The following is an 18,139-nucleotide window of genomic DNA, read 5'->3' on the forward strand; positions in this document are numbered from 1 at the left end:
CGTCATGCCAGTGATGTCATTCCAGTCATATCAATTATGTCAGTCATGTTATGGCAGGCTTTGCAGACTACATTCATACTTTGAATACACGGGCAGTCATGTTACGCGTGCTAGGTGTGTAAAGAGTGAATTAACAAAGCATAGTCTCTGGCTCCCTCAATCTCTCTCTGTTGGTAATATACAGGCCCAATCATGTATAGACACATGCAGGCCTTCCTATATTGTTCACATAGATGCAGCCCTAGCCAGATGTGCTATTTCTGTGTCTCCCTTTCTGACACATGCAGATGTCATCACACACTATCTGTAGAGCACACTGGCCAAACCCAAACAGCTTCTTTTCACTTTTAGGTCTAAAGGACCTTTTTGTGGGCTTCCTTTTGCTTATTGAGGCCAAAATGCCTATTTGTGTGTGAACCCGCCTATCGCCGCTAGCGGCTATATTTTATTATTATTATTATTATTATTATTATTATTTTGAATCATTATTCAAACTTGTGTTTTCAAAGATGATGACATCATTAATCAAGCGATGAACGACTAGGAGCCCACTCCAGTGTTAGAAACTTCGTCAGTAATTACTGAACAGGGCCCAAACGCCTTGGAAACGTTGTCTGAAGCGAGTTTGTTGCGTTTCGACAATGGAGAACATGCGTCACCACTCAGAGGACCTCCTCCGTCATGTAAGTTTTTTGAATGTTTTACCAAACATGTAATGAAATGATGTATTCACATTACTCTTTATGTATTTTTTAGCCGCCAGCGCGACTTCAAATCAGGAAGACGGAGCGGGTCAACTTCAGGAACATGAGCCGAATCGATACATGGAGGAGGAGGAGGACCTCATGACGGCTGATCTCATTCGAAGGGCAAGAGACGCGGTTGTAACCGCAGAACATCTGAAAGTCGCTCGTAATCACGGTACGCCGAGCCAAGTGATTTCGGCCTCGTACGCAGTGTTAAGCTCCACTAATTCGTTTATGAACGAAGCCGTTATTAGTGTCAGAGAGGCCCTTTCATGAACCATAACGACATGATATATAACCAACGTGTCTAATAAAGAATTTATGATTTACACGAGTTCACTCATGAAACATAAACACATGATATATAACCAACGTGCCTAATAAAGCATTTATGATTTACACGAGTTCATTCATTGTCTTACAGAAATAAATGAGAACCTGCATGAAGATACGATGAACCCTCGCGTGTTACAAGCTGTGCATTCTCTGAATGAAAGTTTGGCATTACTTACCGAATACATTGCTCACAGCCCCAAAGTAAACGTATTTACACAACCAGAACAACAACAACAACAACACGACTGTTTCCACAAACTAGAGCAATATCTTAGAGAAATACTTGAGAGGCTACATGATACTGTGAACCCTCAGGTTTTACAAACCGTACAATCTTTGAATGAAAGTTTAGCAATACCTGTCGAATACAATGCTCAGAGCCCCGAAGCCAGACCCGAGATTACACAACCAGAACAACAATACGATTGTTTCCAAGAACTAGAGCAATATCTTAGAGAATTAAATAACCAAACCTCTGATAACCATAATCAAAATAATGCACCGATTGAAATTGATGAGGAGAGACCAGATTATTCTCACCCCGTGATCAATATTGATGCCGAACAAGTAGGGTGTGTAACATCTACGGACCCAAACATTAGAATAAAAAAGAGAGAAAAGTTCAATAACACGGAAATTATAAGGAGAGTAAATTTCTCCTCATTAGAGGACATCAACAGTTTCGCTGATTTTTACAGACACATTTTGGGGAATATAGATGAGATGGTAGAGGTTGCTCGCGACACCGTAGAACCGAATGTTCACGGTTCACGGTTCAAGTTCACGGGCCTAATCTAAACATTTCAGAACCTATTGAAGTGACCCGAGGGAGTGGCGTTAGAGTCGTTTCTATCGCCTCTCGAGAAAGCTATGCAGAGCAACCTTGAAGTCTTGATGAGCGACGCTGTTGATTTGGTGATTAAATTAGTGCACACCCCGAGGGGAGGGGGTGGGACAGGAGAAAATTATCGGGCCTCCTCCATTCCGAAGTTGTAAGGAAAAAACTCAGACATTTATACGATTTTCAAAATGAGGGTAATAATTTGAGTTTTGCTCTGTGTCGCCCAGCTGCTGAATCCCGGGAGGAGTCATTTTGAGATACGCAGGATAGCGGAGCAGTTACAGAGAGATACGAGATTAAGTCCCCATGATGAGGTCGGGTTTGTGGACGTGCATCGATTTGAGAGTAATCTCAAGTGTAAAATTGTAGTCTTGCACCGCACCGCCTCCAAAAAAGGATATTCATTTTTTCAAACCTCTGAAATCCCCCAATGATCGGACATTGTTCATATTTTTGCACGACAATCACTACTTTGCCATAAAGAACATAAAAGGACTTCTAGGAGCGTCTTACTTCTGCAATTACTGCTACACTACTTACAAGGACCCCAGGAGTCATAGTTGTAAATACGCGTGCGACATCTGTAACGATTCCGAATGTCACAAACAGAAGAAGCCTATGCAATGCCCTGACTGTCCAAGACTGTGCAGATCTCAGTACTGTTATGACAAACACAAGGAGCCGAAAAAGAATAACGAAAACATTACGTACACATTATGCGAAAGAGCGTTCTATTGCACACAATGTAACACGATGGTTAAAACATCATTTGCAGAGCAGAATCAGCATAAATGTGCCGTTCAAAGCTGCCGTCTCTGCGGGGAAAAGTTGGATAAACTGTTTAATCACCAGTGTTTTATCGAACCTCTAGAGAAAGAAAAGCGGAGAGACAAACTCATCTTCTACGATCTGGAATGCCATCAAGCGACAGGTGTGCATGTTGCAAATTTTTTATGTTGCATGGGGTTTGAAGGAGAAACGTGGACGTGGTCCGGGGAAGACTGCATCAAAAAATTCTTTGCAAAATTCCGCAACCCCGCGTACAGCAACTATATTTTCATAGCGCACAACGCTAGAGGATACGATTCCTATCTCATGTTTAACTACCTGGTGAAAAAAGGCGTAGCTCCTGACATCGTAGCCCAAGGTAGAAAGATTCTGTGTTTTACCGACCCCGAGTTTAACCAGAGGTTTATCGACAGTCTCTGTTTCATGCCTATGAAACTCTCTGCTATGCCTAAAGCTATGGGGTTTGAGTCAGATGCTAAAGGTTACTTTCCTCACTATTGGAACATCCTGGAACATTAGGACTATGTAGGGCCTTACCCAGCTCCCGAATTCTACGGCGCAGACTGCATGATGCTGAAAGAACGCGAGGAGTTCTTCTGATGGTACGACGAGGTCAAAGGAGAAATCTGACATTCAGGGAAGAGATCCTGGAAAGCACGAAAGTCGACCCCTTCAGCTGCATCACCATAGCCAGCGTGTGCATGAAAATCTTTAGAACAAAGTTTCTTTCTCCACACACGTTGGCCATTGCTCCATTGGATCATTACGTCAGCGGGCAGAAATCTTTTTCGTCTTCTTCTATCCAATGGTTGGAGTATGTGGCGCAAAAGCGGAAGATAAACATTTAGCACGCTCTGAACGGCGGGGAGGTGAAATTCGGCAAATACTCCGTGGACGAATACAGCGAGCACAAAGGCGTGCGGATAGTGTACGAGTTTTTAGGTTGTTTTTATCACGGCTGCGATAAATGCTTCGCTTCGCATGAGCATCACCCTCTGACCCGAGGCGCGACGTATGGGAGTCTACTCGAGAGAACGAAGACGAGATTTCAATACTTGAAGCACACTTACGATCTGCGCGTGACCGTGATATGGGAACACGAGTGGAGCGAGATGAAAAAGACAGACGAGGATGTAAAAAGCTTTCTAAAATCTTTTGACTTTCCAGAAAGGCTAAACCCCCGCGACGCTTTGTTTGGGGGTAGGACCAACGCGTTAAATCTGTACTACATGGCTCAACCCGGGGAGAGGATCGATTACTACGACTTCACATCTCTCTACACGTTCGTCAACAAAACAAAAACCTACCCCCTCGGACACCCCGTCATCGACTTCTTGCCGATAGATTAATATTTCGGTATAGTCAGAGTCAAAGTTCTACCCCCCAGAGGATTGTGGGCACCTGTTCTGCCCTACAGAGTAAACGGCAAGCTCACCTTCCCTCTCTGTAGAACCTGCATGCTACATCAACTGTCGGAGTGTGAGCATAGCGACGATCAAAGAGCCCTGACGGGTACTTGGTGCAGTCAAGAAGTGATCAAAGCTGTTGAAAAAGGCTACGTGGTGCAGAAAATCTTTGAAGTCTGGCATTTCCCCCAACGCTCGGACACCCTGTTTGCGGATTACATTAAAATGTTTTTGAAAACTAAACAGGAGAGCAGCGGGTACCCCTCCTGGGTAAAATGTGCGGCGGACAAGAAGGAATACGTGAGAGGGTACGAGGAACGCGAAGGAATTCGTTTGGACGTGGGGAAAATAACGCATAACCCCGCCAAGAGATCTGTGGCTAAACTAGCTCTAAATTCTCTCTGGGGAAAAATGTGTCAGAGGCCCGACAGACTGAACACGTCTCTGATCACGCAACCTGAAATGTTTTTACATTTTATGTTTTCAGCGAGCATCAAAGTCAGGGACTTGTCGTTCTTGAACGACGATGTAGCGCTTGTGCAGTGGCGACAGGCCGACGTCAGATGCATGGATCCTGGCGTCTCAAACGTTTTCGTAGGCGTTTTCACGACCGCCTACGCCAGACTGGAGCTTTACGAACTCATGGACAAATTGCAAAAAAGGGTTCTTTACACAGACACAGATTCTGTGGTGTTTGTCTCCCGCGACGGAGATTGGATGCCGCCGTTAAGCAATTATTTGGGGGGGCTCACCAGCGAACTTTCGGAAGGAGACGGCATTGTAGAGTTTGTCAGCGGAGGGCCAAAAACGTAAGGTTTCCATACATTAAAGGGCGAGAACGTCATGAAGGTTAAGGGGCTCACGTTAAATTACACCAACGATAAACTAGTCAACCTGAAATCTTTGACAGGACTGGTCGACAAGCATGTTAAAAACAGAGGTGGATAGGAACGCGTTACATTTACTCCGTTACATTTACTCAAGTAGCTTTTTGGACAAAAATGTACTTGTAGGAGTAGTTTTAATATGAAAGACTTCTACTTTTACTTGAGTAAATATGTGGTGAGAAAAACGCGACTTTTACTCCGTTACAATGCGTGAGAGTTTGCAACCTTGGCGCTGCCAATTGTATCTGCAAACGTGTGGACATTTCAGACTACAAGAACTCAACATCAAATATGAGGAAACACGATGCGATAACATTTGTATGATGTAATTATTAAATGTAACGCAGTGCAATACTAAAAACCAGTTCTCACACTGATTGTACACACTAGCAATATAGGATGATTAAGTCTGCTACAAATTGATTCAGTTGGTGTTAAGTTGTAGCTACACGTATTGGCTGACAGTCTCATCAGTTAGTGCCTTTGTGGAACACATTAACACTGGAGCTACTGAGATTTCAAGGTTCTGAGGACATCACCCCTCCTTCTCCTGCCCAATTAGCAGGACCATACATATGTTAATTTCAATAGCGCCACACATTTACATGGCTGAACCAACCATTATCACGGGTTCATATTGTTCCCGTGAAACACATTATCATTAGCGTGGTATTGGCGTTATGTATGAAGCAAGCGTCCCAGATTTTCTTGTGTATGCACTTCAATAGCAGCAACAAAGTAATAAAGGTATAGTAAAGTAATATTTATTTTTACATTTACTTATTTTTACTCATACAGCATAGTAACATAATAATTTTTTGCAGTGTTTATGCTTGTGTTTGACTGATATTTCGTTTGTGTAAATAAGATATTTCGTTCGTGTAAATAACTTAGCGTCATTTATTTATTTTTACTCATACAGCATAGTAACATAATAATTTTTTGCAGTGTTTATGCTTGTGTTTGACTGATATTTCGTTTGTGTAAATAAGATATTTCGTTCGTGTAAATAACTTAGCGTAATTTATTTATTTTTACTCATACAGCATAGTAATATAATATTTTTTGCAGTGTTTATGCTTGTGTTTGACTGATATTTCGTTCGTGTAAATAAGATATTTCGTTTGTGCAAATAACTTAGCGTCATTTATTTATTTTTACTCATACAGCATAGTAATATAATATTTTTTGCAGTGTTTATGCTTGTGTTTGATATTTCGTTTGTGTAAATAAGATATTTCGTTTGTGTAAATAACTTAGCGTCATTTATTTATTTTTACTCATACAGCATAGTAATATAATATTTTTTGCAGTGTTTATGCTTGTGTTTGACTGATATTCACGGATTGCCGTGAACCATTATCACGGGTCCAATCACCTTTTATTGTTCCCGTGTATGCAGGGGATTAGCCCGGTTTCGGTTTCGGCGTTATGTGTGAAGCGCCACCTATTATAATAAAGTATAATTAGTATGCGCTGTTGTGGGTGTGTTCTTCAGAGTCATGATAAAAGCTGAAACCCAAAGGCAGGCGACTTACATTTTCACTACTATCCTGTGTGGAGACGACGCAAAACACCATGGCAAGACAGAGGACGTTCACCGGTCAAGAAGTTGCGGCTTTGCTGACCAACGAGGACTGCTGTGAGTCCGATGCGGGAGAAGGACCCTCCTGTTTTTTGACCAGCGATTCATCCGATGAAGAAAGAAGCAGTACATCGGATGAGGTACAACAGAGCCCTCCAAGGAAGAGACGGACACAGGCTGACACCACACCTGCACCAACTGTACGGGCAAAAGATGGAACTGTTTGGGAGAAGGTTGGCATCGCACGCTCTCGTGTCAGCAGCTGTTCGCCTAATTCAACATTCGTTGAGCCGTCCGGGCCTACAGAGCATGCAAAGGTATAGTAACTTCATATTTCTTTCCAGTGTTTCTGCTTGTGTTTGAATGATATTTAGTACGTGTAATTTACCTAGCGTCATTTGTTTACTTTTACTAATACAGCGTAGGATCACAAGCAGACTGCAGAGTTTTCTGTGTTTGCTCGACATGGAGATGCTGCGAATCATCACAGACTGCACTGTCCATGAAGCCCGCAGAACAGACAGCAGCTGGAGTTTGTCGGTCAGCGAGTTTATGGCATTCGTAGCAATCCTATTTCTACGAGCAGTCCTCTGTCCAGTTGGAGCGATGTCGGACTGTTGGTCGGCAATGTTCGCTGTGCCTTCGATCCAGGAGACAATGGCACGGGACCGCTACCAAGAAATCATGCGGTACTTGCGCTTTGATAATAAGGACACCCGTGCGGAGCGTGCAAAGAGCGACAGATTTGCTGCGATTTCGGACATCTGGCAGCGATTTGTGAACAACTGCATTTTGTGCTATACCCCAGGCAAGGAACTGACAGTCGACGAGCAGCTGTTTCCGACCAAGGTTCGCTGTCCATTCACCCAGTACATTGCCTCAAAGCCGGACAAGTTTGGAATAAAGTTTTGGGTTGCTTCTGAGTTGAACACAAAGTACATGTGCAACGCCATTCCATACCTTAGAAAGGACCCCGATCGTCCCAAGGGGGAAAGAGTGTCCGAGAATGTGGTGATGAAGCTTATGAAGCCATACCTGGGCAAGGGCAGAACTGTAGCCACAGACAATTTTTTCACATCTCTTTCCCTGGCTAAGAAGCTGCTGGAATGCAACACGACTCTGCTTGGGACAATGAACAAGATTCGCCAAGAAGTTCCTTTGGAAGCCAAAAACGCCAAGGGACGTGAGAAGTTGTCAACGGAGGTGTACAGATCCGATGATGCGCTTCTGACGGTGTATGCCTCCAAGCCCAACAAAACAGTTTGCGTTCTGAGCACTATGCACACGCACGTGGAGATTGCAGACGACCGCAAAAAGAAGCCAAACACTGTGACGGACTACAACCGGACGAAGGTATGCATGTGTTGGCATTGATAAATCAATTTATCATACATGAATGAATTTATTCAAAATATAACATGTACTTCTTTGTATTTGTTCTTTGCAGTGCGCCGTTGACATCATGGACCAGAAGGCGCGTGCATACACAGTGCGCGCAGGAACACGCCGGTGGCCCGTTGCAGTGTTTTATAACATACTTGACCTGGCAGCGATGAACGCGCATGTTTTGTACACGGCATGTACGGGGTCCACAGAGAGTAGGAGAGTTTTTATGTGTACTCTTGCTGAGGAACTCCGTCTTCGTTTCCTACAGGAAAAGGAGTTGAAGAGAACGCCACGTCCTTCGCCTGCTCCTGGAAAGAAGACTACGTGTCAGGTGCAGACAAACTGCAACCGGAACCACAGCATAACCCCGTGCGCTGCATGCGGCAAGTACACCTGTCGCAAGTGTAGGGCAGAGTGTCCCTGGCTGTGTGGCAACTGTGTACCTAAAACTACATGAAGGTACGTCGATAAGTATATTTATATATATATGAATGAATGAATGTTTCAATTTATATAGCGCCTTATCTAAATACCCAAGGCACTTTACAATTGTTAACACTAGAAGCGCCGCGCCTCATTTACATACTTATACCTAGAAGCGCGGAGGGCCGGTCATCTGACCGATTTCACCACCTCCTACTAGCGCCGTGTTGTTTTCACCTACTTAAAGCGCGCCTCGGGCGGTCAAAAGACCGCTGAGTCTTTACACAGGGGAGCTGGTACTGACACATAATTAACGCTAGATGGCGTTTTGCACAAAAGGAAGAATGAGCCGCCCAAACAAAATATTCGTAATGGTGACATTTGCACGTAACGTCAATATGTTAACAAATTAATGTGACTAAACCTTTTAGAATCAGTGCCTTGTGACCTTGTTCTCAGTAGCTTTCCCATTGTCAGTTTTGTTTAGTTTCATATTGCATTTCCTGGTTTGTGCGAAAACGTAAATGCAAAATATAGTTTCAGTTTTGTTTCTTGGTTAGTGTAATAGTTTGCTTGGTTAGTGTAATAGTTTGCTTATTTGTCTGTGTGTTATTCTGTTGGCATATATGTCACTATATTATCATGTACGTTCGCCACACCACTAACCCACTGGCCCGCACCCCCACTGTGAAGCGTTCACGTCTTTTGTCTTGCTAATGAAACAGACTGCGCTGCAGCCTTCCACCCCCACATCCACAAAAAGCTTGTTCGATACTCAGAGTAGCAAAGTGAAGCCCGTAGACCGAGCTAAAGCAAGTTTGTTTGTATACTCAATGTTACGCCATTTCAAGTTTTAATGTCTAAAAGTTGTGTATGTTAGTGAATTGTAGGCTATGGTGAACATAACAAATCTACAAATAAATGTCTATAATGTTTTGTGTTAGACAAAGAACAAAAAGCATAAATAGGCAAAATAATTACAAAAATATCATTATAAAAGGTAGGCTATGTACCTTTGCGTAACAAAACGCAAAATTATTAAAATGATACGGATGGCTTCACGAATATAGTTGCCTCTGTCCTCTCTAATGTTCACTTTTTTATCTTGCCGTATTGTGTTGCCGTTTCAAATGAGGTGTTTGATCGGTGAATAGCCGATGTGTGATCCCACGTCCTAACGACCGTGTTATCACCGAGCGTTATCACCATTCGGTGATTTACATGTATCGTATATTGCATAAGTTTCGTTCCCCACCTCAAATTAAGTTCCATTTATGTAGTGAATTGTGAACTTGAGAATAAACCTCCGCCGCTGTGGTTAATGTTCATGCACTGTTTGAACAATATTTATTAATTACAGCCAGGTTTTGGAGGTTGTAGAACACAGCTACAGGCCAACAACGGGTGCATCCCATCTCTCTTTAGCGTATATTGCATAAGTTTCGTTCCCCACCTCAAATTAAGTTCCATTTATGTAGTGAATTGTGAACTTGAGAATAAACCTCCGCCGCTGTGGTTAATGTTCATGCACTGTTTGAACAATATTTATTAATTACAGCCAGGTTTTGGAGGTTGTAGAACACAGCTACAGGCCAACAACGGGTGCATCCCATCTCTCTTTAGCGTATATTGCATAAGTTTCGTTCCCCACCTCAAATTAAGTTACATTTATGTAGTGAATTGTGAACTTGAGAATAAACCTCCACCGCTGTGGTTAATGTTCATGCACTGTTTGAACAATATTTATTAATTACAGCCAGGTTTTGGAGGTTGTAGAACACAGCTACAGGCCAACAACGGGTGCATCCCATCTCTCTTTAGCGTATATTGCATAAGTTTCGTTCCCCACCTCAAATTAAGTTACATTTATGTAGTGAATTGTGAACTTGAGAATAAACCTCCGCCGTTGTGGTTAATGTTCATGCACTGTTTGAACAATATTTATTAATTACAGCCAGGTTTTGGAGGTTGTAGAACACAGCTACAGGCCAACAACGGGTGCATCCCATCTCTCTTTAGCGTATATTGCATAAGTTTCGTTCCCCACCTCAAATTAAGTTACATTTATGTAGTGAATTGTGAACTTGAGAATAAACCTCCACCGCTGTGGTTAATGTTCATGCACTGTTTGAACAATATTTATTAATTACAGCCAGGTTTTGGAGGTTGTAGAACACAGCTACAGGCCAACAGGTGCATCCCATCTCTCTTTAGCGTATATTGCATAAGTTTCGTTCACCACCTCAAATTAAGTTCCCTTTGTTTTGATTTGTGTGTCAGCTTCACACAACTCAACATTCAAAACACAGCTTAGGTGCAGTCTTTGCACATTTGCCACAGACCAGTCGCTTACATGTCTGGCAGATGTCATACGTTTTGTTCCCTGAACATCTGCCGACTTGGCATTGTTTTCTTTTTGAGGGCGGGCAAGGAGCTTCAGGTAAAATTCGCTTTTGTGCCACTGCCCTAGCCGCTTTCGCCATTTTCTGCTGTGCACACAGCTCCTTTACCAACTCGAGAATAAACCTTCGTCTGCTCAGGTTAACGTTCATGCACTGTTTGAACAATATATGTGCATTTATTGCAGCCAGGTCTAGGAGGTTATAGAAAACCGCGACAGGCCAACGACGGGTGCCTCCCTTCACCGAATACAGTCGTGCCATTTGATCCATAACATCAACGCCACATTTAGTCGTGTTGTAATATGAAACAGTTTCAGGCAGTTTCTTTGCGCCATTATCAATTGAAACTGTCTGATGCATTGAGCTCAGGATGCATACATTTTTTTTAGGTTTTGCCTGGTAAATCGTTAGTTATTTTTCCAGCCCGCAACACCTTGGTGGAAAATCTTTCAGACTGTGCCTGTGTACATGGGGGCATCTCACGTCTCATTTTATTCATCGTACCAACAATAGTGGTTTTGTTCGCCAAAAGGGTGTTTGCAAGTGCCAATGAAGTGAAGAAATTGTCAGTCGTTACATTTCTTCCTTTACCCGTGAAAGGCTCCATCAAACGCAACACAATATTTTCAGACAACCGTTGACCAGCCGGCCTGCTTTCATCTTTTCCTAGATAGGGAATGGCGTTCAACATATATTTTGTTTCAACATCAGCGGCCACCCAGAACTTAATCCCAAATTTATCGGGTTTATTGGCCATGTACTGAGTGAAACGACAGCGAGCTTTAGTTGGGAACAGTTGCTCATCAACAGTTATGTTCTCACCGGGCGTGTAAGAAGCAATACTGTTTTTCACAAATTTATCAAATATCTCAGAGATCATAGCAAATTTATCAGTCGCAAGGCGGGCAGCCCTTGTGCTCTTGTCATCAAAGCGCAGATAGCGCATGATATCTCTGAATGTCTGTCTAGACATTGTCTCTTTGAAAATGGGATTTCCTAAGTCAGCAGACCAGTATTCATCAAGTTTCATGCTTTTACCGGCTGTTATACCTCTCAAATAAACGAGACCCACAAATGCTTTCAATTCGTCAGCTGTTAGTTTGAACTGAGCATTATTTCGTTCAGCCTCTGCCTCTGTGTATTTCAGAATTGCGCCCCACATTTCTGTGTCAATCAAACACAGTAAGCTGGTCAGTGGACTTTTAATTTTGTCCTTGGCATAACACGTAGGCCCTGGGGTTTCTCTCACAATATTGCACTCTTGTGCTCTACCCCGAGGTTTGCCAGCAGTTTCAAACCACACCGTACCGTCTTTGGCCTGAAATGAGTCACCACCACACTCAGTTTCAGAGTCCGATTCTGAATCAGATTCAAGATTCAGATCCATTTCACTTTCGCCCTCTCCATCCGACACATCACATTGTTCGCCCTCCGATTCCATCTCATCAATATTGCACAGCATGTCCAGCACTTGCTTTGGGGTGTACATGATTCTCTGTGCCATTTTTATAATGCACTATGCAACCTTTCAAACGCCCAAACCGAGGAGTCACGCAAACTGTGTTGCTGTTCGATCACACAAACCGAGCTTTCAAGCAAACTGTGTTGCTGTTCGATCACCCAAACCGAGCTTTCAAGCAAACTGTGTTGCTGTTCGATCACCCAAACCGAGCTTTCAAGCAAACTGTGTTGCTGTTCAAACGCCCAAACCGAGGAGTCATGCAAACTATGTTGCTGTTCAAACGCCAAAACCGAGCTTTCAAGCAAACTGTTGCTGTTCGATCGCCCAAACCGAGCTTTCAAGCAAACTGTGTTGCTGTTCAAACGCCCAAACCGAGGAGTCACGCAAACTATGTTGCTGTTCAAACGCCAAAACCGAGCTTTCAAGCAAACTGTGTTGCTGTTCGATCGCCCAAGCAGAGTTTTCACTCAAACTGTGTAGCCGCGTCCCGACGAATTTATAGCTCACGTTGCCTCATGAATGCTATTGTGAATAGTGTTCATAACAGCACCGCCCATGCCATCATCTCAGTTTCGCTAGCAAAGGTATGCATTTACATACGTAACTTGCATTCTGCTTAATTCTTTTGTAATGCCAGTGTGTCAAAAGCAGCCATACATAATGTATGTATCTAACAGCTAGCCCTGGCGAAGAGGGATTATACCCGAGAGATCATTTCTTTGAGATATTGACTTGATAAGTAGGCTAATTACCATTCGCAGAATTCCTGCAAACTACTAAAGCATTTATTAGGCAAAGCAAGACGCTCTCACGGTTTGAAAACCATTGATGTAAACTTATATATAGTATATATTAAATAATATTAATAAATAAAGTATATATTTTAAGACTTTGGAAAGTGAAACACTTTCACTTTCGTTCAACGGACGAATTCCGTTTTGTCTTTACACAATAATCAGTTTGAACTTTGAATAATTTAGTTTTGAAAACTATTGATCTTTATTTAGTTATACTAAATATTAAATGACATACGAATCTTTGCGACACCCGCTGGCAGAAAAGAGAATCACAGTCTTGAAGTGTAGGCAACGACGACAATATTACAGAGATACGAGCGAAATCGATTGAAACTAGCATGTGCAGGGTTTCTTTTAACAATGTAAAAATACTAGTTTATTAAAAGGACAATTCTGGGAAAAGTCATGAAAGGAGGGTTCTGAAATTGGATCCAGTGCAAAGATATTATTATTTTTTGTGCTGCTGCGGTCAAGTGACCGGTGCTCGGCGCTTCTAGGTATAATTAGGTCGACCAGAGGTGGCGCTTCTAGTAGACGTCACAGCGGTCAAATGACCGGAGCTTTGGCGCTTCTAGTGTTAACACAGCTACATTACAGACAACCAATCACACACACATATATATACACACACACTATTATTTTAACATAACCAAAAATCTCTTCTCTTTCTGTTCCACAGTCGCACATCATGAAACCCGGTGTCACGGTCTGCCCCGCATCTCCTGCCATTTCATGTCTGTTTCCGTGTTAGTCCTCTGTTTATTTCTCGTCGTGGTTGCTGGTTATTTTTCTCATGGTTGCTGGAATTGGATTCCCGTTCTGTTATGACCCATGCCTGTGATATTTTCACAGAATCAATTTATACATGAATGAATTCGTTCTAAATATAACATGTACTTCTGTGCGTGCATACACAGTGCGCGCAGGAACACGCCGGTGGCCCGTTGACCTTGGCAGCGATGAACGATGAACCTGCCGCAAATGTAAGAAAGAGGGTCCCTGGCTGGTACACATGAATAAATTCGTTCAAAATATAACATGTACTTTGTTCTTTGCAGTGCGCCGTTGACAGACATCATGAAGGTGCGTGCATACACAGTGCGCGCAGGAACACGCCGGTGGCCCGTTGCATGCGGCGAGTACACCCTGGCTGTGTAGCAACTGTTGGCTACAACTACATGAAGGTACGTTGATAAGTAGGCCTACATACGTAACACCACATATGTTACGTATTTTTGTCTTCTGAAAGATTTTATTCAAAATGTAAGGTGTACCTTGAATTGTTCTCCACAGCATCAACACGTGTGTTGCATGCGGCAAGTGCATCTGGCGAGTACACCCTCAACTTCAAGACACCCTCAACTTTCTTGACATTCCACTTCAAGAAACCCGGAATAGACATCCATGTTTGATCAAAATAAAGTTGTTTTACAGCACATGAATTTGTTCTTCCTGTCTTTTCCTCTCCTTTTCCAGTCTGCTGTTTAGATCACAATATTTATCAGCCATATATATAATTGCGCCATATAATTTCTTAGCTTTTCAAACGCGAATTCAAACGCGGAAACAAAGTGTAACAAATATTATATAGTGTAGTAAATATACAAAGAGCTTCAAACAATATACAAAGAGGTTCAAACAATTTTATTTATTTTTATTGTTTGACGGGACTCATTTGAGAAACTGTCGTCTCTACGTGCGCTTGAATTGTACCTTTTGAAACACGAGTCTACAAAATTTCCGCTCTTTGTTGTAGGATCGGTAACATATACAGTCTGCTTGTTTGTAACCAAGTTTTTCGTGAAGTATCACGTTTGGTGCTTTGTATGAGCTTGGAGGTGAGCCGCTTGTGCTTTGGCAGGCGTATGAGCTGGGGGTGAGACGCTTCCACCGCATTACCAAGACAATGGGCGTTAATCTCTTCACAGCAGGGGAGTGGGCTACATGGACCTTACTAAGCCTTGCGAAAATTTTCGCGGCCGTCGGGTTCCTAGTGTTAAAGTTACACAGGCCTAATAATTAGGAACAAACAAAAATACATATTATTTATAATAAATAATTTATATATATAATATTTATTTATAATACATTATTTTTATCATTAAAAGTCATTGTTTCCCATAATTCAATTTCCCATGATGTAATTTACTGACACGAGACAGTACTCATGCATTTACTCACTACTTGAGTAGCTTTTAATCAAAGTACTTTTTTACTTTTACTCAAGTAAATTTTTGGGATGCATACTTTTACTTTTACTTAAGTAACATTTGGTTCAAGTAACTGTACTTTTACTTGAGTAAAATTGTTGAATACTCCACCCACCTCTGGTTAAAAACCCCTCCCATTCTAGAGAGATAATGACGTCCCGCAACATGATTGTCAGGGATAAAATAGGCTTCCTCCAAAAAAACAAAACACAACAGAAAAGGTTCAGGATCGTGTACGATAAGCGCATTTTGCTGCCTGATTTCTGGACTCTGCCCTACGGTTATTAAGCTTTAACATTTTTGTAATTGATTGTAAATAGGAGTGTTTTGTTACTTAAAAAAATTTTTTTGTTACTTTTAAAAAATGTCTGTGGTGCATTTTGATGCTAGGTTTCAGCAACCATTTTCATGTATAGTGTGTGGACCCAGTAACTGTGGAAAATCTTTTTTTATTAAAAAGTTGTTGTAAAAATGTAATGAAACGATGTCTAAAGTCCCCGATAATATCGTGTGGTGTTATACATGTTGGCAACCTCTGTACGATGATTTGATGAACAAAATAAATGTTCGCTTTGTTCAAGGAATACCCGAGTCTCTGTGCGACGACCAACTGTTTCCTATAGATATGACTAACCTTCTCGTTTTGGACAATCTTATGCAGGATGCCAGCAAAAATGACGAGATTGAAAAAGCATTTACAAAATACACGCATCACAGAAACTTGAGCATTTTGTATTTGGTGCAAAATCTTTTCTTTCAAGGTAAGACTAGTAGAACCATCAACCTGAATGCAAACTACACGGTTTTATTTAACACTAGAGTTCCTGAGATCTCAAGGTCCTGAGGACATCACCCCTCCTTCTCCTGCCCAATTAGCAGGACCATACATATGTTAATTTCAGAGCAAGACAGGAGGAGAAAGACAGGCAGGAGCTCTGTGGTGCACCAAGTCTAGTTTGTAGTCTGCTACTACTAATATGCTGTGTAAATATATTACATACTGCTAAATGTTTGTTGTATTCAGAGCAAATCAGATTAAAACAAATAAAGTTGTTTAGTAGCACATGTATTTGTTTGATCCTCTCATTGCTTTTATTGAGTATATTCAGTCTAGAATAGATTCAATCTATTTATCTTAATAAATAGATAGGAAGATGTATCTAAATCTATTTATCTAAATAAATAGATAATGATAAATAGATATGCCGACGCTGCTTCCTGCCGACGCTGTTGCGGAGCGAATTTTGAAATTGTTTTCTAAAGTATAATAATCTATTTACGTGCTAATCTTTACCTTTTGCCTTCCTAGATAAATTTTACAGGTTTTATTCCGGCCGCTGACCAACTTTCTGCCTTCACAAATCAGCTAGCGTAAGTTTATATATCGGCTAGACACGGTAAGTGTTTTGATTTATTCATGACTGGTGTTGGTTTGTTTCCCTGTTCGGAGTGTGGCATGTTTAGCCTAGACCCTTTCGCCACCGACAGTAATAGTGATAGTATCTGTGAGAGGTGCAAACTAATTAATTCTCTTGTGGCGAAAGTGGAAAGTTTAGAGCGCCGCGTCCACTCATTATTGAGGGATAGAGAGACAGAGTCAGTAGTAGGTGTGGACGCGCCAGGGAGAACTAGCGCCTCCGCGACTCCGGCGATAGAGCCCTCACAGCGGGGCGAATGGGTGACGTCTCGGCGGCGTAGTCGGAGAGCGAGGGCTGCAGCTACCGCTAACGCCAGCGCTAGCCCACCAGAGCACCACTCCCCGGTTCACGTGTCCAACAGGTTCGCCCCGCTCAGTGCTACACCCGCTGAGGAGACTCTGGTGATAGGAGACTCTATAGTTCGGCACGTGAAAGTCGCTATTCCTGTAGGGGCACAAGCGGTTACAGTCAGCTGTTTACCGGGAGCCAGAGCGCCGGACATTAGTGGCAACCTTAGACTGTTAGCTCATAGGAGGTTTTCTAGGATAGTGATTCATGTAGGGGCCAACGATATACGTCTGCGGCAGTCAGAGGTGACTAAGGCTAATGTTAAAGAGGTGGTTAAATTAGCCCAGACGATGTCCGATGCCGTAATCTGCTCTGGCCCCATCCCAATGCGGCGCGGTGATGAGCAATACAGCAGGCTCACGCTGCTAAACCGCTGGATGTCCAAGTGGTGCTCCGAAAATCAAGTGGGCTTTATTAATAATTGGAAAGAGTTCAAGGGCAAGCCTGGTCTTTTAGGCAGGGACGGTGTCCACCCCACCCGGGATGGCGCTGCCCTGTTATCCTGCAGCATAGCCCGTAGCCTGTTAGTTAGTGGGCAGTGTAGTACTTGGAGATGCTGACTAAACAGAGTCGTGACCAGGCCGCAGACTAACGGGCTAAACCTGTCTGGGAGCTGCTTAGAGGCGTCACCAAGTTCCCATAGGATTGAGACTGTGTCTGTGCCCCGGGTTAAACTAAATGACAAGAAAATAGTCCGTCCTAAGTTTTTAACTAATATTCAGACTTCACATCAAATTATTACAACCTATATGACCGATCTGAAAATTGGATTAATCAATATTCGATCGCTCAACTCAAAAGCAGTTTTTATGAATGAACTTATAACAGACCAGAAAATTAAAATTCTATGTCTAACTGAAACGTGGATTCAATCTGGTGATTATTTAACTTTAAACGAAGCCACTCCTGTGGGATATAGTTATATACATAGACCTAGATTGTCAGGCAGAGGAGGAGGAATATGTATAATCTATCGTGATTGTTTAGAAATTCATCAGAAATACTTAGATATCTCAAACTCATTTGAGATGCAGTCTATTAATGTAATTAGTCCATCTGAACTAATGTATACAGACCACCAGGGCCTTACTCAGATTTCTTAA

At 42.4% G+C, this 18,139-nt stretch overlaps 1 protein-coding gene and 1 long non-coding RNA gene across 2 annotated transcripts in view; one reads left to right on the forward strand and one right to left on the reverse strand.

The window, feature by feature from the left end:
• Positions 1–18,139, reverse strand: part of LOC143487657 (NLR family CARD domain-containing protein 3-like) — a gene marked incomplete at its 3' end in the record, with an annotated part of 67,414 nt that overhangs the window by 16,216 nt on the left and 33,059 nt on the right. The window lies entirely within an intron of this gene.
• On the forward strand, positions 6,259–8,418 carry LOC143487648 (uncharacterized). Its single transcript, XR_013124325.1, has 3 exons — positions 6,259–6,907; positions 7,756–7,943; positions 8,038–8,418. It is a non-coding gene; the product is annotated as an uncharacterized LOC143487648 (long non-coding RNA).

This window comes from Brachyhypopomus gauderio, unplaced genomic scaffold (assembly GCF_052324685.1).
Source record: "Brachyhypopomus gauderio isolate BG-103 unplaced genomic scaffold, BGAUD_0.2 sc49, whole genome shotgun sequence".
NCBI classification, from domain to species: domain Eukaryota; kingdom Metazoa; phylum Chordata; class Actinopteri; order Gymnotiformes; family Hypopomidae; genus Brachyhypopomus; species Brachyhypopomus gauderio.